This window comes from Prionailurus bengalensis, chromosome A2 (genome assembly GCF_016509475.1).
Source record: "Prionailurus bengalensis isolate Pbe53 chromosome A2, Fcat_Pben_1.1_paternal_pri, whole genome shotgun sequence".
In the NCBI taxonomy this organism is placed as follows: Eukaryota; Metazoa; Chordata; class Mammalia; order Carnivora; family Felidae; genus Prionailurus; species Prionailurus bengalensis.
In genome coordinates, this window is record NC_057348.1 from 119,382,059 (window position 1) to 119,405,194 (window position 23,136).

At 43.1% G+C, this 23,136-nt stretch overlaps 1 long non-coding RNA gene across 1 annotated transcript; it reads left to right on the forward strand.

Moving 5' to 3' along the window:
* Window positions 1-4,370: 4,370 nt before the first annotated feature.
* Window positions 4,371-9,703, forward strand: LOC122486456. Its single transcript, XR_006298164.1, has 2 exons — window positions 4,371-4,844; window positions 8,290-9,703. It is a non-coding gene; the product is annotated as an uncharacterized LOC122486456 (long non-coding RNA).
* The last annotated feature ends 13,433 nt before the right edge of the window (window positions 9,704-23,136 follow it).

Here is a 23,136-nt window from a genome sequence, read left to right on the forward strand (position 1 = left end):
TATAACAAAGTACTGCACACTGAATGACTAACGATAGTTCTAGGGGCTAGAAGTCCAACACCCAGGTTATCAGCAGGATTGCTTTCTTCTGGGGTCTGTTTGGCTTGTTGATGGCCATCTTCTCCTCCCTGTCTCTTTCCAGGGTGTTTCTTCTGTGTGTGTCTGTGTCCTAATCTCTTCTTACAAGGACACTAAAAGGGATAGGGCCACCCCAATGGCCTTCTTTAATCTTAGTTAGCTCTTTTAAGGTCCAATCTCCAAATACATTCTGAGGTAACAGGGTTAGGACTTCAACATACGAATTTGGAGGACACATTTCAGCCCATAACACTAGATATTGCCTAATAATTATCTTTTGTTGCCTGGATTAGGCAAAAAGCACACATTTTTCAAAAGAGACAAAGCTCATCCCATAGTGTCAGGGTTATCTTGACAACTTCAGTGATGAAGTCACATTTCCTTGCCCACTAGCTCAGATCTGGCTCAAGTCTCTCTGTACTAGGTCTTTGGGAAATTGGCATTGCCATTAAATTCCAACTTGATCTCCATGCTCTGTGGACTTAGAGTTTGTTTTCTTTAAGTCAAGATACTATGGGGCTTGAAGATACGATTGGGCCCTCCGTTACTACTCCCCTTAGGGTGCATGTGGGGGAGGGGCAGAGAGAGAGGGAGAGAGAGAGAATCCCAAGCAGGTTCCACACTGTTAGTGCAGAATCCGATGTGGGGCTCGAACCCATGAACCATGAGTTCATGACCTGAGCAGAAACCAAGAGTCAGATGCTAACTGACTGAGCCACCCAGGCGCCCCAGTATAACTATTGATTTTGATGTTCAAATTGTTCCAGATTCACCTACTGGTTGGCCCTTCAAACTGGCTTCCAAGTCTTTTTTGACATACTCCTCTTGTTTTTTGAGTACTTCGTTACTTCCTGACATTAAATTATTCTTCATGTTCATCTTGTAATTTTGCTGCCCCAGCCCTGAAATCAGTCATTTTTTCTAAGACCTCTTCTAACTGTTAATGAAAAATGGTCTTTAGAAATCAAGATCTGGGGGCGCCTGGGTGGCGCAGTCGGTGAAGCATCCGACTTCAGCCAGGTCACGATCTCGCGGTCCAGGAGTTCGAGCCCCGCGTCAGGCTCTGGGCTGATGGCTCAGAGCCTGGAGCCTGTTTCCGATTCTGTGTCTCCCTCTCTCTCTGCCCCTCCCCCGTTCATGCTCTGTCTCTCTCTGTCCGAAAAATAAATAAAAACGTTGAAAAAAAAATTAAAAAAAAAAAAAAAAGAAATCAAGATCTGTTAGGTATGCTTACTGATAGGGGCTACTGATGCCTCCGGGATCTCTCAGTACAGAACTATGATAGAAAATAGGTGCATCTATATTCATTTTTCTTTCAGCTATGTATCTTGTAGAGAGAGGCAGGTATATATATACAGGTATATATACAGGTATATATAGGTGTCTCCATTTCTATGTATATAAATGATGAGTTCACAATAGTAGCTTCACTTGAGTTCAAACTTAATACCATAGTGTTCATTATCCTTCTTCTATCTTTTTTTTATTTATTTATTTTTTAACATTTTATCTATTTTTGAGACAGGGAGAGACAGAGCATGAACACGGGAGGGTCAGAGAGAGGGAGACACAGAATCTGAAACAGGCTCCAGGCTCTGAGCGGTCAGCCCAGAGCCCGACGCGGGGCTCGAACTCACGGACCGCGAGATCATGACCTGAGCCAAAGTCGGCCGCCCACTTTGGGTGACTGAGCCACCCAGGCGCCCCATCTTTTTTTTTTTTTTTTTTTTAAGATTTTATTTTTAAGTAATCTCTATGCCTAACATGGGGCTTGAATTCACAACCCCTAGATCTGGAGTCACACATCCCACCAGCTGAGCCAGTTGGGCAACCCTCTTCTTCCATCTTATATTTATAATTCCCTTTTCTGGTAGCAAGAAATCTGGCTCCATAATCATCAATAGATCTACCTCTTTGCTCAATTCGTCTTTATGAAAAGAATCCTCTAACCTGCTGTACCAGCATCTAGTCAACTACTTTCCGGCTGTCCTTCCTTGGACCCATCTAATAGCTTTTTAAATTAACATTAAGGAGGGGAAGGAGGGAAAGAAGGAAGGAGAGAAGGAAGGAAGAAGGAAGGAAGGAAGGAAGGAAGGTGGAAAGGAAGAAAAGAAAAAAGGTAATACTGGTACACACAGGGATAGTTTTCTCCCAACTGTTAAGAAAAGCCAGCAATATTCAGACTATTCAGATTCATCTTTTTTTTTTTTTGTAAAGGAGATTTATTATCTCCCTAAAGCCATACATATTTTTGAACTCCAAGATAATTAAGCTAAAAGCCACATTATAGTGACTAAAAAATCATTTTTAGATGATTTACTTCCAAATTTACACAGGACTGAAATCTGAATTTTTTTTTTTAATTTTTTTTTCAACGTTTTTTATTTATTTTTGGGACAGAGACAGAGCATGAACGGGGCAGGGGCAGAGAGAGAGGGAGACACAGAATCGGAAACAGGCTCCAGGCTCTGAGCCATCAGCCCAGAGCCTGACGCGGGGCTCGAACTCCCGGACCGCGAGATCGTGACCTGGCTGAAGTCGGACGCTTCACCGACTGCGCCACCCAGGCGCCCCTGAAATCTGAATTTAGAGAGGGTTCATGTACTTGATGAAGTTTCCGCTCTGAAAAACTTTTTAGCAACTAAGTCAACAATTCTCAAACCTGGTTGTGGGTCAGAGTCACCTTGGGAGGTTTATAAACATAATTTGCTGACCCTTACTTGTAGAGATGCAGATCAAAGCGAGCTGGGGTGGGGTCTGGACAGCACTCGTTTTAAAAACTCCCTAGGTGAGGGGCGCCTGGGTGGCGCAGTCGGTTAAGCGTCCGACTTCAGCCAGGTCACGATCTCGCGGTCCGTGAGTTCGAGTCCCGCGTCGGGCTCTGTGCTGACAGCTCAGAGCCTGGAGCCTGTTTCAGATTCTGTGTCTCCCTCTCTCTGACCCTCCCCCGTTCATCTCTGTCTCTCTCTGTCTCAAAAATAAATAAACGTTAAAAAAAAAAAAATTAAAAAAAAAAAAAAACTCCCTAGGTGAGTCCAACCCAAAGCCAGGATTAGAATCCATATGGTAGTCCACAGCTCCTTCAGCCTGCACGCCACCTCCCCAGGAAACCTCCCCAACCCTAGGTCTAGGTTATGTGCTCCTATATCCCTCTGTATTCTCTTTGTATCCTTGTATTGTATCCTTTATCCTTTTGCACTGTATTTGCCTGGATGCTTAGCATCTAGCTGTAAACTCTATAAAGATAAGGATCTGCCATTTTACTCATTGAGTTCAGCTCCTGGCATGATGCCTCACACATAGTAGGTGCTGAATTAATGTGTGTTGGAGACATTAATAAATGAGTACATAAAATTGGACTTAGAACTTTCTGTCATACTGTTTTCTGTTCCAGTGTAAAGGCTATAGGTACAGACATCGAATTAGGAAATTGGTTTATTTGTATCCTTTGTGAATGACTGACATTGACCTCTTGTGAAAAGATCCTGGTCTAACTGCACAGTGAACATCTGTAAAACTGGCTTAAAAAACAGCAAGTAAGTTATTTGATGTTTAATGTGATTATTTGGTCTTATTTTGAGGGTTAGACCTACTCAGGAACTTTTTTTTAGGAGATGCAGAGATGGCTCATCTATTTGCCTAAGCAGAGTGTGAATCTGGAAGGATCTGGCTAAGATAGTAAGTAACAATCATACTGCCTGCAGGGTAAAGCATAAACGTATCTATTGTCCAGGGACCTTCACAGTCTCTCCCCAGCAAGCCTTTCTAACTTCTCCCAGTTGACTATGGGTGGAAAAAGTCGTCAGACATTTTGAATCCAGAAACCTCAGAGTTAAATGGCTGTATCAGAATATTCTGAGAATCTCGGGTTGGCTTCGTAATGTCTCTGGGCCTCAGTTTCCTCACCTGTAAAACCGGGGAGAGAGGATCTCTTATGGCTGATTTGAGAGTTAAGTAAGATACTGCACAAGACCGTGCTTATGCTCAGCAATTGTTAGAGTCCTTCCCTTCCCTCTTGAGTTGTGATTTCTAACTAAGTCTGGGCAGCGGAACCCAAGCGGTGACTGGGGAAGGATGCAACGTGGATGACCGGGTTTTCTGTAGCTCTGTAAGTGGAGAACAGGGGAGAAAGGAAAGAGCCATCCCCGCGCCCCCCCCACATTTGCTAATTTCAAATGTGCCGTTTACTTTTAATTATTCTCATAGTACTTCAAAGCATATTTTGTAAAATTAATAAAGTCTGAGTAATTTGAAACCTCTCCCAGTTAGCCTGCCAATACATCTTTGCTGAGAAATGCTGTAAGTGGAATTCTGAGAGAATGATTTGATCTATGGTTCAGGGACAGAAGGATTACTGAGGAATTTTATATGTTCTCAGAGTGCCTTTCTATTTCAGGAGGAAAAGAAGACAAATTCCATTTCACAGAAGCGAGTGGAACTATACCAGAGGGTTGCTTATGGAGCAAAGAAGTGAATTTTCACTCTAAACCACGCTGGCTGTGTTCATAAATATTGAAGGTGGAATGAAAATGATTTAGAAAGCAGAAACAATGTGTGCGATCGAATTCTAAGAAACCGATGCAGACATGTGCTTGAAAATATTTCAGCTGTGTGAAGGCCTATATTAATTTCTGCATGATAACATTTGTTTCCGGAGTTTCCTGCCGAGATTAGAGACTTATTCCAGCACGTACCAGCGTAATGTCATAGAAGATTGACTCTGTGCGATGCTCTGTGACGAAAGGTCTCAAGATTAAACCAGCTTGGTAAGCCATGCACGCTCTTGTTTCCTTCTTAGAGATTCACAATGCCTGTCTGCCTATTAAAACTCTGAGCACTTCAACAGTAAAGATCCTGTTTAATTTTGTTTAACTCCGTCATCCCCAAATTTCTTTGACTGTGAAACCTTTTAAAAAGTAATTATTATTGCACGCTCTTACCAACAGCTAAAAACCTCGTGTCCTCCGGGGGTACCCGCCGGGCAATTCTCTATTAACATGCATGGGTTAAATATATTCATTTGCCCAGCTAGTGCCCAGAGTGTCCTTTCTGGAATGGAGTTGCAATAAGAATTACATACATTTTTGCCTAAAGCATAAAGCAATTAGCCATAAAGGATTTGTTGTGCTGGTGGGGTTTTTTTTTGTTTGCTTTTTTTTTTTTTTTTTTTTGGTAACAGCTTTATTGAGATACATAATTCACACACACAACTCGTTCATCTAAAGGGTACAATTCGGTGCCTCGTGGATATTCCGAGTTGGGCAACCATCACCGTAGTCAGTCTTAGATTATTTTTATTTGCTTCATGTCCTTCATTACTTCATTATTTCATGTCCTTTGGCCGTGGTCCCTCGTCTCCTCCCCCTCACCTCAGCCTTGAGTAATCACAAAGCGACTTTTTATTTCTATAGTCTATGTATATAAACGGAATCACACAATATGTGGCTTGTACTGGTTTCATTCACATGGCATGATGTTTTCAAGGTTCATCCGTGTTGGGGCGTGTGTCAGCACTTCGTTACTTTGCTTGTTGCTACCGTAATGGAGATCGGCAGAAGACCAGGAAAGCAAAGTAATTGATGGGTGGGATTGGTGAATTCTCATGCTGAGGATGAGAGTTTCCCCTGAGGCCGCCAGGATGAGCAAGCACCCTGGCTAGGTTAGAAAATGCCCTAGGGCGCCTGGGTGGCTCAGTCGGTTAAGCCTAAACGTCCAATTTCGACTCAGGTCTTGAGTCTCGGTTCCTGGGTTCGAGTCCCGCCTCCGTGCTGACAGGTCAGCGCCTGGAGCCTGCTTCGAATCCTATCTTCCTCTCTCTCTGCCCCTCCTTTACGCTCTCTCTCTCTCTCTCTCAAAAATAAATAAACATTGGGGCACCTGGGTGGCTCAGTCGGTTCAGCGTCCGACTTTGGCTCAGGTCACCATCTCACAGCTCATGAGTTCAAGCCCCGCATGGGGCTCTGTGCTGACAGCTCGGAGCCTGGAGCCTGCTTCAGATTCTGTGTCTCCCTCTCTCTCTGCCCCAACCCACTCATCTCTGTCTCTCTCAAGAATAAATAAACATAAAAAAAATTTTTTTTTAATAAGTAAATAAATAAACATTAAGAAAAAATTTAAAAAGAGAGAGAGAAAGGAAGGAAGGAAGAAAGAAAGACAATGCCTTGCCAGGGGAAGGAGTGCCATAGTCTTTCCTTCTTTCCCTATCTTCTCATGCTTTTGGCTTCAAATCTTTTCACACATGTTGGATTTGCCTCCTCTGCAAAATCTGTTTCCTGAAATTTTTAAAGAACAGCGACGCTGTTCTTTGATATGCGGGGCTTGAGGCCTGTACCTATTTCTTGAAATGAGTATCCGAAGTCAGAGAAGCTAGTTTCTTGCTTGTTCACTGACTTCAGAGGGAATTTCCACGAGGACTTGCATGGAGCTTCAGCTGATCCTTTAAAAAGGTAAAAATAGTCAGGAGAGAGAACGCTGCTTCTCTCCTGAGGCAGCTGCTAGAATCACTATAGGGATGTTATATTTTGCAAAGTGTCTCACAGCAATTTTCAGTAATTAGCTCCTGAGAGCTCTGGGGGTGAGAGGAGTTCTTTTCCTTAACCAAGCAGGTAAAGCAGGACCTGGGCTCAGAATTTACAACCCCGACCCCATTGTGCTCTCCCCAAGAAGAGAAGAAGCGAAAGAAAAGAGGCGGGTGGGGGCGGGGGCGGGAATTTTGATCTTCCCTGAGCAATCGGGATTTAGATAGATTTTATGCAGGTTGCTTCTATTTTCCTGTATTGTGACTGTCACTTGCATCCATTGCCTGCCATTTATTCTTGATGTTTGACTATAATGGCCCTTTTTTTTTAGATTGTAAAGCTCAAGGACCCCAAATAACTAGAGGGGAGGGGTTTTGGAGGTGGTCCTGTCACTGGCTTAAGGAGATCCTAAGATAGATCTGACTGGTCACTTCACTATAATGGTCTATACTTAGGCTTGGTTACATTCAGGGGAGTATTGATTCTGAGGTGCGGGGCCATGGAACTTACATGCTTTATTCATTCATTCAGCCTCTGAATGCTTTAATGCTTACAGTTTCTAGACAATAAAGACAGCAGCTGCCCTCACGGAATTTATAATCCTGCTCACGTTCTAATAAATCATAGTTGTCTCATGTCTCTTGTGGATTCCATGAAACAACCAATGATGTCTCAAATTAGCTCCTTTCTGACCTGAGCTCTTTAAAGAGATCCCAGATGAGCAAAGAAATTGAGGCTCAGCAAGGTTTATTGGGAGACAGACCAGGACTGACTCTCAGACTCTCTGATTCCACATCCCACTCTCTTTCAAAAAATCAGTGCTCTCCAAAAGACTGAGAAACTTTGGCGTTGACCACAGTCTGGGGGATGCCCAAAGGAACATTAACAGGTGACAAGAAGAGTGTGCTAAATTCAGCCATACTGACAAAGGCATTTGTGTGCCTTGAATCTCGTGGTGTGGTGGAAAGCCTGCGGGCTCTCATAAATCCGTGAGGATTAGATTCGTTTCAGAGTATTTGAAATTCTAAAAATAGTGGCTGAAAAATTAAAAGTATATTCGCTTTTCGTGTCAAAGGATGGTATAAGCTGCTTGGTCTGAGGTGAGGGGACCTTTCAGCTTTCTGCTGCTTCTTCCTCATTGTGCAAAGTGGCTGTTAGAGGCTCCAGATATCACATCCTAGTTCCAGGCATCAGGATGAAAGAAAGGCTAAAAAGGATGTGGTCCCTTCCCGCTGGGAAGATTGTTTAGCTGTTCTGCATAGTATTTTCACTTTTCATCTCATTGGTCAGAACTTAGTCACATGACCAACTGCTGCAAGGGGGAGTGGGAAGTGTGGTCTTTTCGCTGGATGACAGTGTGCCCCAAAGTGAATTAAGATTCTGTTACCAAGAAGAGGAGTATGAATATCAGAAGATAACCAGCACTCTTTGTTCTAATATATCCCACCTTCGTTTTATTATGTGATAGACTCTTAGCTATAGCCTATTAACTGAATTGGTTACAGTTTTTCATTCATTCAGCAAATACAAATTGATACCTACTGTATGCCAGGCACTGTGTTAAGTGCTAGGGATACAAAGACCAATAAGACACAGTTTAACCTGGACTTCATTAAAACCCCAAATTTTGTGCATTAAAGGACACCATTCTGAAAGTGATTCCTAAGGAAAAGGAATTTTTTTTTTCTTACAGACAATAAGCTGCTAAAGGAAGAGTAACAAAACTATACATATCGAACTCTTGCAGCTCACTATTGAGAAGACAAACAACCCAATTAAAAGGTGGGCCAAGGATCTGAGTAGACATTTCTCCAAAGAAGTGATATGAACGGTCAAAACGCAAATAAAAACTGCTCACCATCGTTAATCCATTAGGGAAATGCAAACCACAACTACAATAAGAAACCACCCAACATCAGAAGTGCTATCCTGAAAAAGACAAGGGTCGGTGAGAAGATGGAGAAACTGGAAATGGCATATACACTGCTATTAAGGAATGTAAAATTCTACAGCTGCCTTGGAAAACAGTCTGGCAGGTCCTCAAAGAGTTAAACATAGAATTTCTCTATGACCCAGCAATTCCCCTCCTAGGAATTGCCCAAGAGAAATGAAAACACATATTCACACAAAAATGTGTACACGGTCACAGCAGCATTCTGTGTAATCGCCCCAACACAAAAACAACCCAAACGTCCATCAACTGATGAATGGATAAACGACATGTGGTGCATCCTTACAACAGAATATTATTCAGCGATAAAAAGAAATAAAGTGCTGACACGCGCAAGAACTTAGATGTACCCTGAAAACATCACGCTAAGTGAAAGAAGCCAGTTACAAAGGGCCACCTGTTGTGTGATTCCACTTACACGAAACGTCTAGAGTAGTAGGTAAATCTGTAGAGGCAGAAAATAGACTCATGGTGGCCTAGGTCCCGGGTGGTGTTTACAAAAATTGGGGGTGATGGCTAAGGGGATGCAGTGTCTCCTTCACAATTCTGTAATTGATTGTGGTACCGTATACACAACTCTGTGACTGTAGTAAAAGTGACTGAACTGTACTTACGTGGGTGAATTGTATGGTATGTGTATTACATCTCACTAAAGCTGTTAAAAAAAAAAAAAGATACAATTTGTGTCAGATCGTGAAGGATCCTGTATGCCAGTGATGAGAGGTTTGGTGTCACTGTGGAGAAGAAACAGAGCCGTGGCACCCCTTCTGGCCCCAAATATCCTCTGCCAGATAAAATCCACTGCTGCTCATCGGGCTAATCGATGAGTCACCGCTCTGGCCAGGACTACATACCCCTCTGTCTATCCTATAAAACAAGTGTCTGTGTTGGTGCCAGGCATCTCAGTCTCTCGGGCCTCTCTGCTCAAACCTCGTCTTTGGTCCCTGTAGCCACACCATCAGCAGAGAAGGTGGTTGGGGTAAGGGAGAGGGGTGCCCATGAACATTGCATAATCCGTGCTTCAGATGGTAAGATCGTTCCCTCCACCTTGCTCACCACCTTTCCTAAATATGTTAGACCATCCCATCCCTTTCCCTTGGTTTCTTGCTGGGTATTTTAAATTGATTTAATAAATGATGTGATTTGCACATGTTAATTTGGTCTCTGAGCCTTTCTGGTACAGTACGTTTTGGGTAGCTTACCTGGTAGTGTACTTAGGTAGTATACTTAGAGTACTTAGTATACTCCATCTTAGAGGCAAGTGTACTTGCCTCTGCTGTGAGTCCCAGCTACGGAGTGTGACGCAGCCATTGGCAGCTCGCAGATCTCACACCCTTTTCAGGGAGTTCACCCGTCTGGTTCCTTCTTTGGAACACCCATCGGTGTCTAAATAGCTTTCTTCCGCCTCCTCCATCAGTTTGAAAGATATCTCCTTTGGGAAGCGATCTTTTTCAAATCTATTGATACCAGTACAAACTTTAAGGAAGCTGCTTTGATTCTGCTACTCCAGGCTTTCGAAACTCAGAAATTCTTTATCTCACGCTACCAAGTCTGGCTTCAAACGTTTCTTTTGAAAGTCAATGTATCTTTTCTATCTGCATTTCTTTCGTTGGCAGCCGTATCTGAGGGTACACACGCCCACACGCACAGACACACACACAGATACACACACACGTACACACACTGTGCACACAGCCTCTCTGCTGTCGGAATGGGAGGAAGGCCCGGAATGGAATACTAGGGAGAGAAGCAGCCTAGGTATTTCATAATGCTGCTCTTCCCCATTTGCGAGGGACCTCACATAGCTATCACTGGGGCATTAGTAAAAGAAGTCCAAGAAGTGTTTGACCCCAGGTGTCAGATGATTTCTCCCTCTCTGTGTCTTTGTCCACTCTTCTACTTGTCCTCACGCAACAGCAAGATGGCTGCTAGCAGTTCCAAGACAACATTGTCAGTAGAGTACAAAGGTGCTATGACATGTGGTTCTGGAAAGATCTTTCTTACCCCCTGTCTAATCTTAATGTCTCATAACTTTGGTTCTTCAAGGGAATAGAGATAACATTCATTGATTACCTTCCACATGCTGGGCACTGCTTCCCAAGAGTTCCCTTTTAAAAATGGAAATTCCCTCTGGCAGGGAAAACCCCCTTAAGCCCTCATTATCTAACCCCTAGAATTAACTTATTAGAAGCATTTCCATCTGGTATAGCCAGCTGTGATCAAGGCCACGCGAGACTGGAGTTGGGCTAGTCATCCCGGGGGTGGGCATGAGGTAAAGAGCCCGGAGAAGGAAGAATAGGGCAAGGGAGGTGGACTGCCAAAGTTTGCCAGCCCTGCCCTCCCCTCCCCGAAATGCACCCCGTGGTAGTCCCGCCGTCATTGATGTGCTAATTAAAATCCCCGGGGATTCATTAAAGTAGTCCTGAAAGAAAATCTCTGTCTTGCACTGAGGGTAGCTAGTAGTTCGAGTATAAATCTGGAAGTTATGGAATTCATTCCTTAAAAAAAAATTCTCTCATTTTGCCTTTTTCTATCAGTCCAAATGACCGAGATTAAACATCCTTTTAATGCTTAGACATGCAAAATATTGATAATTCGCTGGGAGAAGAAGTATAGGTCATATAAACAGGCTGGCTTGTGTTTTACAATTTATGTTTTCAGACTGATCACAAGTGGTCCATCGGCATGCATAAATTAAAATGACCTAGTCATACAATAGAATACTATTCGGTGATGAGTGGCCAATCGGCATGCATCGCTTTGAATGACCTACTCATACAATGGAATACCATTCAGTGAGGAAGTGGAAGGAATGACTGATACATGCAACTACATGGATGAATTTCAAAAACTTACCCCTTTAGGGGTGCCCGGCTGACTCAGCGGGAAGACCATGCGACTCTTGATCTTGGGGTCATGAGTTTGAGCCCCATGTTGGGTGTAGACATTACTTAAATAAATAGCACAAACCCTAAAAAATTTACGAGCAAAAGAAGTTAGACACCAAAGACTGTATTACTGCACGATTCCATTTTCTACGTTTTCAGGTGTGTGCATTTTACTGTATGTAAATTATACCACAATGAAAAATATTTCAAAAATATCCCCTGGTCTTCTGGTCGGCTTATCCTTCCTCAGAATTGACTGGCTGCATGTCGCCTGGTGATCTGAAGTAACGGGCAATACAGATATACCTAGTGTAAAACTGTCAGGGTAAATTATACAGCATGCAAACTGCTGTATGCTGAGGTGCTGTACATTTAGGGTTGACCATATGTCAGGTTACTAATCACTTTACTATATAACACTAGTTCTAAAATACAGGCAATACAAGTACACCCCCTTGATGCTGTTTTGGATTTTGGATATATCTAGAATGCGCCTTTTTTTTTTTTTAAGATTTTATTTTTAACCAATCTCTACACCCAACATGGGGGCTCAAACTCACAACCCCAAGATTAAGAGTCTCATTCTCCACCAACTGAGCCGGCCAGGAGCCCCTAGAGTGCTTTTTCATAGGAAAAGTGCTGACCAAATTAATCCCTGCTTCATTGAAACAAAGTCTTCAAATGGCTTACTCTCTTCTGTCCTACTCCCCATGAATTTCTAGCAAAATAAACTAAAAAAATAAAGTAGTTCAGCTTTGGTCCTGTAGAGTACATATACCTATATTTTTTCTTTCTTTTTTTTTTTTTGTAATGTTTATTTTTGAGAGAGAGAGAGAGAGAGAGAGAGGAGAGCATAAGCAGGGGAGGGGCAGAGAGAGAGAGAGAGACACAGAATCCAAAGCAGGTTCCAGGCTCTGAGCTGTCAGCACAGAGCCCGACGCGGGCCTCGAACTCACGAACCATGAGACAGGGACCTGAGCCAAAGTCAGACACTGAACCAACTGAGCCACCAGGCGCCCCTCGTTTCGAATGCTGATTTATTTATTTCGAGAGAGAGTGGGTGCCCACCTGCACATGCCTGCGCATGTGAAGGGGGAGGGGCAGAGAGAGAGAGAGAGAGAGAGAGGGAGAGAGAATCTCAAGCAGGCTCCTCGCTGTTGGTGCAGAGCCTGATGTGGGGCTCAGTCCCACCAACGTTGAGATCACGACCTGAGCCCAAACCAAGAGCCAAACACCAGCCGACTGAGCCACCCAGGCGCCCCCCCCATGTTCTTTTCAACACACAATAGATTAAAGTGTTTTGGAGACTTTATCAGGCTTCCCTTCACCCCCAGCTCTTTTATGCAGGTGGTGGTCTATTGTACAGGAGTAACCACCTCTTTGAGTAACTGAGGTCTCCTGGAAAACCGAGCTGCGGTGGTTGGTGGCTTGAAGACAGAAACAATTCTGAAAGGCTCACGGCACACTTTCTCATCCTCATATTTCTCCTATTCTTTTTGAGAACGCGAATCCTTATTATTTTCATTATTCATCTGCTCCTGTTGTTTATTCCTTTCCTGAAGTCATAATCCTCTTTTTGACACATCCCGGTTGGTTGCTATGGAAATGGTTATTTTGCTGCAAACACGGAATCATGACTTTTACAGTGGAGAATAAGCGGCAGAAGCAAATGAACCCTTGGAAAAGCCTTAGTCCTGTTAAAGCCAAAGCAAGACTGAAAACTGTGAAAACTGTGAAGAGAAGTTGTCCAAAGTTTTTCATGAGGCAATAAGTTAACTGGACATTTTCTCAAATAATTATTTGATCCCATTGATGAAGAATTTCCGGCTTGGACACATTTACGGGCACTGATACCTGTGGACATTACGGTCTGTCCACAGTTTTGAACCTAACAGTTGGCAGTAGTCAGTGATTTAATATTAGTACTATCATTTAATGCTTTTCTGGTCATACCCCCAAAGTATAGTTATAACTCTACTTCAAACTTGGCCATTTAAACATTGGTTTTTTTAAGTTTCCTTATTTATTTTGAGAGAGACGCAGAGAGAGCGTGGGGGGAGGGATAGAGAGAGAAGGGGAGAGAGGATTTCAAGCAGGCTCCATGCTCACAGCCGGGACGCAGGGCTCAAACCCGTGAGCCCTGAGATCGTGACCTGAGCTGAAATCAAGAGTCAGATGCCCAACCGAATGAGCCCGCAAACTCAGCCATTTAAATTTCTGTGCTGTCGTGTTTGACTTTATATAATTTTGTGTCATGTCTTCTTTTCCTTTTATTCCTTTCCATATTTCTATATCGTCTTAATATTTTCTCTCTGTCTATCTATCTATCTATCTATCTATCTATCTATCTATCTATTTTTGTAATCTCTATGCCCAACTTGGGGCTCAAACTCACAACACCGAGACCAAGAGTTGCATACCCCACCAACTAAGCCAGCTAGGCACCCCAATATTTACAATTTTTTAATTACATTTAAGAAACGACTTATTCTGGGGGCGCCTGGGTGGCTCAGTTGGTTAAGCGGCCGACTTCGGCTCAGGTCACGATCTCGCGGTCCGTTGAGTTCGAACCCCGCGTCGGGCTCTGTGCTGACCTCGCGGGGCCTGGAGCCTGTTTCCGATTCTGTGTCTCCCTGTCTCTCTCTGCCCCTCCCTCGTTCGTGCTCTGTCTCTCTCGGTCTCAAAAATAAACGTTAAAAAAAAATTTTTTTTTAAATAAAAAAAAAAAAAAGAAACGACTTATTCTGGTTTCTTGAATATGTATGTCGTATCACATTTTTCACCATTGTACAGGAAACTGCTATAAATACCTTGATGGCAGGTCTTGAAAGAAATTCTCTACAATCCACTCTGGGAAGTTGAGGCTTAGGGCAAAGAGTGTGACGATTTGATGTAGCACACTGCCCTACATACACATCCTCATGATATGTTTGTTAAAAGAGTGGCTCTCACCACATACGTTTACTTTAGGGTAGGTAATAGGTGTGGCCCTTACGTATCAGGGAAATCAGGCCAAGAGAAGGTGCCAAGGAATTTTGGGGAAGAAAGCAAAATTTCTAGAGCCTGAGAAATCGGGGGAAGCTAAGCGACTTGGTTCAGGCTTCGCTTGTGAGGAGGGCACTTTCAGAGGCTGGGGTTCCTCTTTCCCCTTCATGCCTTCCCCCGCCCGAACTGTGCTTCTCAAGGAGCTTGCAGAGTCCTGAGAAGACTCCGAGGGAACGCTGTGTGTTTCTGACTCCGTATAGTTTGTTAACGTTTGTGTACTTTCTCTTCCAAAAATGACTTCAGGCAGAGTATAGAGAGACACGAAATACAAGAGAATAATGCCAAGATAAAAAAGCTAATCGGGTCAAATACAAAGTATGAACAAGCAAAGTTACTCCCAAAATGTATACCGGAGGTCATTTGGAGTTGGAAAAGATGTTGACCCTAATATCACCCTGAGGTTCTTCAAGGCCAGAGGAAAGGGGAATAAAAACCAGCATAGAATAGGAGCTCCTGGGTGGCTCGGTCGGTTGAGCATCCAACCCTTGGTTTCGGCTGAGGTCATGATCTCATGGCTCAGGAGTTCCAGCCCCACGTGGGGCTCTGAGCTGACAGTGCGGAGCTTGCTCGGGATTCCCTCTCCCTGTCTCTCTGCCCCTCCCCCACGCACGCTTCTTGCTCTCAAAATAAATAAGCTTTAAAAAAGAAAAAAGCCGGCATGTGATAAACCAGTCGCCCAAGAGAAGAGCAGCATTGTCTTTCGCTGAACCCACGTCTTAACGGCCCTCAGCCTCCAAGAAGTAGCCAAGTCATACTTTCATTCCAGCGATGCGGCTTTTAAGCTTCCATGTTGGGACAAGTACCGTCACTGATGTATGCTGGATTTATAAAGCCTGGCCCCCCAAGCACCTCCTCCTTGATGAGGGCACTGTGATGATGCCCATCAGATGGGGAATAATACAGGATTCTCGGGGAGAATTTAAGCGTAAGTACTAGGGAGTCTGAGAGCAGTTTATCCTACTTGAATTTGATTTTAAGTACTTCTTTTCTGATTATGGAAGTAATATATAATACGGCCTTCTTGAAGAAAACGGAAAAAGTATGAAAAAGAAATTAATGTCAGTATAGATCTACTGCATATAGGATTTTTTATTTTTTATTTATTTAAAAAAAAATTTTTTTTTTCAACGTTTATTTATTTTGGGGACAGAGAGAGACAGAGCATGAACGGGGGAGGGTCAGAGAGAGAGGGAGACACAGAATCGGAAACAGGCTCCAGGCCCTGAGCCATCAGCCCAGAGCCCGACGCGGGGCTCGAACTCACGGACCGCGAGATCATGACCTGGCTGAAGTCCGACGCTTCACCGACTGCGCCACCCAGGCGCCCCTAGGATTTTTTGAACCTTTAGGTATATTTCTTTCCATAGCGAGGGTTTTATATGTATGTGTGCCTATATGCACACACATATATTTTTGTGCACGTGTGTGCATATACGTGCGTCTGCACATGTCCGTATCTATAACCAATACACATATGTGGAAACCACAGACAAAGCAAATGGGAAAGAGATAGGGTGAAAAGATCTGCTGAGGCCCTGCAAGGTAACTGTTCGGATTCCAAAATCTCTTTGGTCTCATCAGGGGTAGAAAGTGAATCTGGTTAAAGGAAGTGTCACATGTTAGTCCCTCCGTTTTCCTAAGACTCACATCCCAGTAACATTTTGCAGTTTTTTGTATATGGGTCCCACACATTTTGTGGTGAGTTTAATGTAATTATATGTGTGCTTTTTAAATTTTTTTTTTTTACACTTATTTACTTTTGAGAGACAGAGAGAGACAGAGTGTGAGCAAGGGAGGGGCAGAGAGAGAGCGAGACACAGACCGAAGCAGGCTCCAGGCTCCGAGCTGTCAGCACAGAGCCCGATGCAGGGCTCAAACCCACGAACTGTGAGATCATGACCTGAGCTGAAGCTGGAAGCTCAACCCACTGAGCCACCCAGGCGCCCCTCACTTTCATTACCCTTAAATCAATGCCTATATGTGATCCTTGGCGGGATTAAAGAAAAGGTAAGCCAACAGAGAAATAAAGAAAATTTACCTTTTCCGTTAACTCTTGTTTTCCTGGTCACATGCTTTTTCCTTTCCCCTTCCTATGGATCAGTCTTATGTCTTACGTCTGCATTATTGGAGGACAGGACCAGCAGGCATGGAGAATAACAAATGTGAGGCTACAAAGCAGCTAAATCTTCCTAAATTATATAATGTTTCTAAGTTACCAGGGTCCCTATTTTGACATATGGAACTAACTCGCAATGTTAAATACACCTAATTTCCTTTATTTTTTAAAAAAAAATTTTTTTTTCAACGTTTATTTATTTTTGGGACAGAGAGAGACAGAGCATGAACAGGGGAGGGGCAGAGAGAGAGGGAGACACAGTATCATAAACAGGCTCCAGGCTCTGAGCCATCAGCCCAGAGCCCAACGCGGGGCTCGAACTCACGGACCGCGAGATCGTGACCTGGCTGAAGTCGGACGCTTACCGACTGCGCCACCCAGGCGCCCCAAATTTCCTTTAAATTACATAAGACGCATATCTGATGCAAGAAATCGAGGACATTAATAAGCACAAATTAAAAAAAAATCCAAATTACCCAGAATTACTGTAGTGACATCTCTCTCGTCCCCTTTCTGGCTTGCTGTCTCTCTAAAAGAGTAAATAAATAAACATTAAAAAAAAAAAGTGTTTGTAGATTATTAGATATACCGTGAAGTACTTTACTAATCTCCCACTCTTGCACATGTAGGCTGTTTCCAATTCCATGCTATCATACATAGGGATATGATATACATATTTTACATCTTTATACACATTTCTGATAAATTTCTTGAAGTAGAATTCCTGAGTCAGAAGGCATGCGTAGTTTTAAAACCTTTTACCATCGTACATAGCCCATAATCTGTGTATCAACAAAGCCCATACCTTATGATCTCTTGAAACCTTTTCTAACTTTGTTATTCAATAATTTTCTTTTCTAAAGTTTGTTTATTTGTTTGTTTATTTATTTATGTAATCTCTGTACCCAACGTGGGGCTTGAACTCACAACCCCAAGAGCAAGAGTTGCAAGCTCTTCCTACTGAGCCAGCCATATACCCCATTGTTCTAATTTCTTAATCTAATATGGGAGTATCATGGTTCTTGTAGGATTAGCATAAACCACGTAAGTACATAGATAGATTCCTTATTGACTCTATATCTTTTTATTTTGAATGTTTATTTATTGACTTTTGAGAGAGAGAGAGAGAGAGAGAGTACACACAAGTGGGGAAGGACATAGAGAGGGAGACACAGAATCCAAAGCAGGCTTCAGGCTCTGAGCCATCAGCACAGAGCCTGACACGGGGCTCAAACCCAGGAACCGTGAGATCATGACTTGAGCTGAAGTCAGAAGTTTAACCGACTGAGCCACCCAGGTGCCCCAACTCTGTATCTAGTAGCCCTGAAAACTTCACACTTTTGAAAACAAAACAAAGCCCTTTTAGTTTTGTTTTGTTTTTAGTTTATTTATTTATTTTGAGAGAGAGAGAGAGAGAGAGAGAGAGAGAGAGAGAGAGAGAGCATGCTTGGGAAGGGTAGAGAGAGAATCCCAAGCAGGCTGTCAGCACAGAGCCCAAGATGGGGCTCAGTCTCGCAAACTGAGAGATCATGACCTGAGGCAAAATCAAGAGTTGGATGTTTAACTGCCTGAGCCACCCAGGCGCCCCAAGAGCTAGATCTAAATAAATAATATGTTTTTCCATACTTAATGATCCATAGGGACAAACTTGTAGAGATTGATTTTGTTTTAGATTTTAAAACTTATAACTGCTATTAATCACCAGTCTTAATATATTATTCTAGCATGCCTTTAGACTCAAGAAGGCTTTTGTCTATAAATCCACCCTACATAGCTATTTTATTTGGAAGAGAGGATAATGCAGATGACAAATGACTCATTGTTCCTGGAGCAAAGTAACATCATTCTGGAACAAGAGGAAAAAGAAAAATAGTAACAAACGTTGCTGTAATACTTTTGAATTTGGATTTATTTGATTCCTCAACGCTGTTCTAACTTTCTGTTTTATTCCATTCCTCTAGACACATCTTTAACGATAAAAGAGAATGTTTGAAATCTTACATATGGGCTCAGATATTTAACAACTTAAGACCTGGTGACTGCATTCAATTATACTGCTCTGTAAGAGATTAGAAAATATGAAATCGCCATGACACGGTTCCCATAGGGTTTTCTGCAAAGTTTCAAATTCCACATCCATCATAATGTTTATTGATTACCTTCTCTGTGCTACTTGTGGTGCTAGGTGTCAGAGATAATGCAGTGAACCAGACACTGTCCCTGACCTCATAGAGCATAGAGCTCGCAATTAAAAACCATATAGACTCCAACGGAAATAATGGAATTAAGAAGCAAATACCCAGGAGCCAGGGTGGCTCAGTGGGTTGAGCATCCGACCCTTAATTCCGGCTCAGGTCATGATCTCGCAGCTCATGAGACTGAGCCCCATGTTAGGCTCCGTGCTGAAAGCGTGGAGCCTGCTTCGGATTCTCTCTCCCTCTCTCTGTGCCCCTCCTCCTCCCCTCAAAATAAAGAAAAATAATAAACATTTTTTAAAAAGGAGAAAATACCCAAATTTCTATGTGATCTCCGCCCCCCCCCCATCTGTGATAACCCCACCCCACCCCACCCCAGCCTCCGTATCCTTCTCAGATATTAAACAACCTCTCTGAGATCCTTTTCCTTTTGAACAATAAAGGGCCTGGTACTGGCCCAACTTTCAAGAAAGCTCAAAAAGGTGATTTGCCAGATTGAATCACAACTGAAATGCATCCATTTTTTATAGCAGAAAACAGAAGAAGCATGAATAACAAACATACTTCCTTTAATTGATATCAACCGTATTCTTAGTGGCTCTCCAGGTGGTTAACACCTCCCCCTTTTCATACATACACACAGAAATCGTCTGAAAAGCTCAGCTATTAGCAAACAGGACTGTTGTCAGTGACCGTGGCCCCCGAGAGGTCAGCAGAGGCTTCCAGGGCAAGCTGGTCCCCATTAGCCTGTGAGGGCGGCAGTCACCTATCCCTGGGCCCCGCAGCGCAGCAAGGGCCCCATCACCCCCTACATCCAACCTCTCCCACCTTGCTACCTTTCCCTCCCCAAAAGGTTTTCTGCAACCAATCTGATATTAATGTTGCCCAGGAAGCAATAAAATGTGGACTTTAGCAGAAAATAAAGCCTGAAGTTAAAGGGATAGCTCTAAATGAGCAACCTAAGGCACCGGTGAGCATATAGAACGTTTGAGCAGAACAAAAGGAAACTAGTGACAAACATTTCCGGGGGTGGGTGCAGGCATCAGGCCACAGCAGGGAGAGCCGGGATTTTGGATGGCAAAGCACACCTGGGTTCAAATATTTCCTGAGCGTCAGCTTCCTCAAGTACAAAATGGGAATTATGGCATCTGTTTTCTGAGAACAACTATTTTATCTCTACGGAGCGGGGATGAGGTATGATAACGTCTGTAAAGGACAGGAGCCCTGTAAGTGCTCAGTAAATATTGGCTATCTGTTAAGTCCTTGAAGTCAGAGAGCAGAGGTGCTCGTGAATCCTGCACGTGGGCACTCGCTCAATCACTTTCCCCTTCTGTAAAATGGGTTACTCGCGACAGAGTTCTCAGGTTGAGTCTGAACTCCAGATATCTGGAATATAAATGGGAGAACTGGGAGGAAGCATGGGAAAAGCAGACGGATTTTTTGTTTAACTTCAATTTTTGTAGAGTAAAACAGTGGTTCTGATGCTTTGAATTCGCATTAGAATCACCCAGAAAGCTCCCCCTTTATATGTTAATTTATTCAGCAAGTATTAACTGTAAACACACTGTGAACCACATACATTCTTTCCTCAGGAATTTATCTATCTATCTATCTATCTATTTATTTATTGTTTTCAGAGAGAGAGAATCCTAAGCAGGTTCTATGGAGCCTGAAGCAGGGCTCCATCCCAAGACCCTGGGATCATGACCAGAGCGGAAATCAAGACTCGAGGCTCAACCTACCGAGGCACCCAGGTGTCCCAGGAAACCTGTTTTTAAAGGCAAAGTCTGGGGCCCATTCCTAAGAAATTCTGATTCAGAAGATCTTAGGCAGGGATCTGTACAGGGAATCTGTAGTTTTGAAAGCACCCTGGCCATTCTGAGTCAGGACAGCTGTGGGCAAACTCTGAGAAAGTTGGCTGGAGAAAGTGTGCCTAGATTTCCACTCTGAGAATACGTTGTTTGGGGAATATCTCTTTAATGGGCCTTTCGGTGATTCAAGGGAAAAGCAAACCTCTTTAAAAAAAAAAAGTTTGTTTATTTTGAGACAGAAACAGAGAGCTCGGGAGGGGCAGAAAGAGAAGGAGAGAGAGAGAATCTCAAGCAGGCTCTGTGCTGTCAGCACAGAGCCTCAAACCCACAAACCATGAGATCGTGACCTGAGTCAAAGTCAAGTGTTAGATGCTTAGCCGACTGAGCCTCCCAGGTGCCCCTCAAACCTCCTTTTCAGAAGTGGAAAGACTTACGACAAAGCTAAATCGATCAGCAAAGTAAAATAAAAGGCCATTTCATCGTGAGTGAGATGACATCTTGGCAGATTGTTTCTTTCAGGAAACGCTCCTTTGTTCTTAATATAGATTTAGACTACTATAAATTTGGACATAATTTTGCTTCCCAAAGAGTTACTAGTTACGCTGGGAGAGCTGGTGCAGAGGTGGGCAAGAGAAGCAAGACCAAGGAGTCTAGATTGTCTTTGCAGATGGGAAGCCAGGAAAGGGGTGGGACCAGAAGTGTCAAAGCCCAGGGCTCTTGGTTTGATACGTGCCTCTCTTTGGTGTTACTTCAGACCAAACTGAAAGAGGACTTCAACTACCTTCCTTTTTTTTAAAAGCAGGCTCCACGCCCAACGTGGGGCTCAAACTCACGACCCCAAGATCAAGAGTCACATGCTCCACTGACTGAGCCAGCCAGGCAACCCTTAACTACCTCCATTTTGACCTCAAACTTTCTAATGAAGTTCTTTCTTTCCAGCTTGTCTCTTAACTCAGGCAAAAGACACCGTGGGCAAAGCCTACCCTGATAGGAACCAAGCCACCCTCTCAAGCAATAAGGACTGTCGTTGAGCCACCAAGACCCTGGGACTGCCTCCAAGACAATGATGGACTTGACCATCACTGCTTACCTGCACTACACACTGACCTTTGGCCCACATCATCCTTATATAAACAGGGAAGTATTTTGGGCACTTTGGAGACAGGCTTTGAGATGCCAGTCCGCTGCCTTCCTGGTTGGCCTCACTGAAATAAATTCCTTTCTTGTTTTACCTCCCCTCGTCTCTCGCCCCAGATATTATTTTTTAAAATTCTGCTTTTTCCAGCTAAAAACATTGGCTTCGCCAGAAGTCTAAGTAGAAATCGCCTGATCAGTTTTGATGAACATGAGAATTGTTTATAGTAGCGATTACTTGTTTGGCATCCATATAGCAACCTGCTTGCACTCGTTAAGCAAGCTTAAGCCCCTCGCCATCTTATTTTAATTTAAGAAAAAAAAATTCTATTATAGATGTAATACCTGCTCCTAAATAAAATTTAGAAAGTAACGTTAGGATAAATAAAGACGTTATAAATAAATACCGTTAGGATAAAAAAAATCGTCAATAGTCTCACAAATACATTGTGATGTATTTTCCTTTCAATGTATACATTCTTACATCGTGGCAATTACATGGTCTACATAAAATTGCATATACTGATTTCTTAAAAATCTGTTTTTAAAATATCTGCTGACTCTATGAAGCAGGAAAAAAGTATCACTTAGAGGTTTACTGACCAGACATACTATCCCTCACTGTAATCTCTGGGTGCATTTCCTTATAATTCTTTTCCATACATTTTTTTTCTTAAGCATAATTGCAATTATGTTGGGCTAAAGATTTGTTAACGAGGAAATGTCACAGATCCTGTGCTAAAGAGGGTAAACAGATCAGATCTGCTACTTGGTGGCCTCGCAGTCTTTCCCAATTAAACCTCAATGACTCAGGACTCTCAGTGTGACTTTTAGTGGTATAGGAAAGTCATTATTCATGTTCCAAGGCAGAAAGGCAGAAAAAAAAAGAAGAAAATAGGGCCATTATGTTGCACTATGTCGTTCTGCTTGGGTGTGGGGGAAGCATCTTTGAAAAATAATTCTCCTGGTTCAAGTTCTTAACAGAGAGCCCAGTATAGCCATTGTCGGCAACTGCTTGAAGAGAACCCTATTCGTTACCGTTGTCAGTGACCATGAAACAGGCCGAAGATTTCCTCACAAGGATATGGCTCCATAAGCCCATTTCTTGGCACAGGGAAGTGGACAGGGGAGCCACAGGAGAGGCTGTGGGGGAGAAAGTGTGGTAGGACCCCCAGCTGGAGCCCTTGAATTCAGGTCCTGACTTGAGTAGATGAGGGATCCTCAGGCCTTTTAGCTACAACTTCCTCTTTCCGGAGTTCTTAACTTTCATCTATAACGTGGTCATCTGAATTTACTTTTTAGAATGTACTGAGGTGGGATACAGGGATTCCTCACGTTCTGAGAGGTCACATACTTGAGAATGATATATATATAATTTCATATGTGAGGTAGGAAACAAA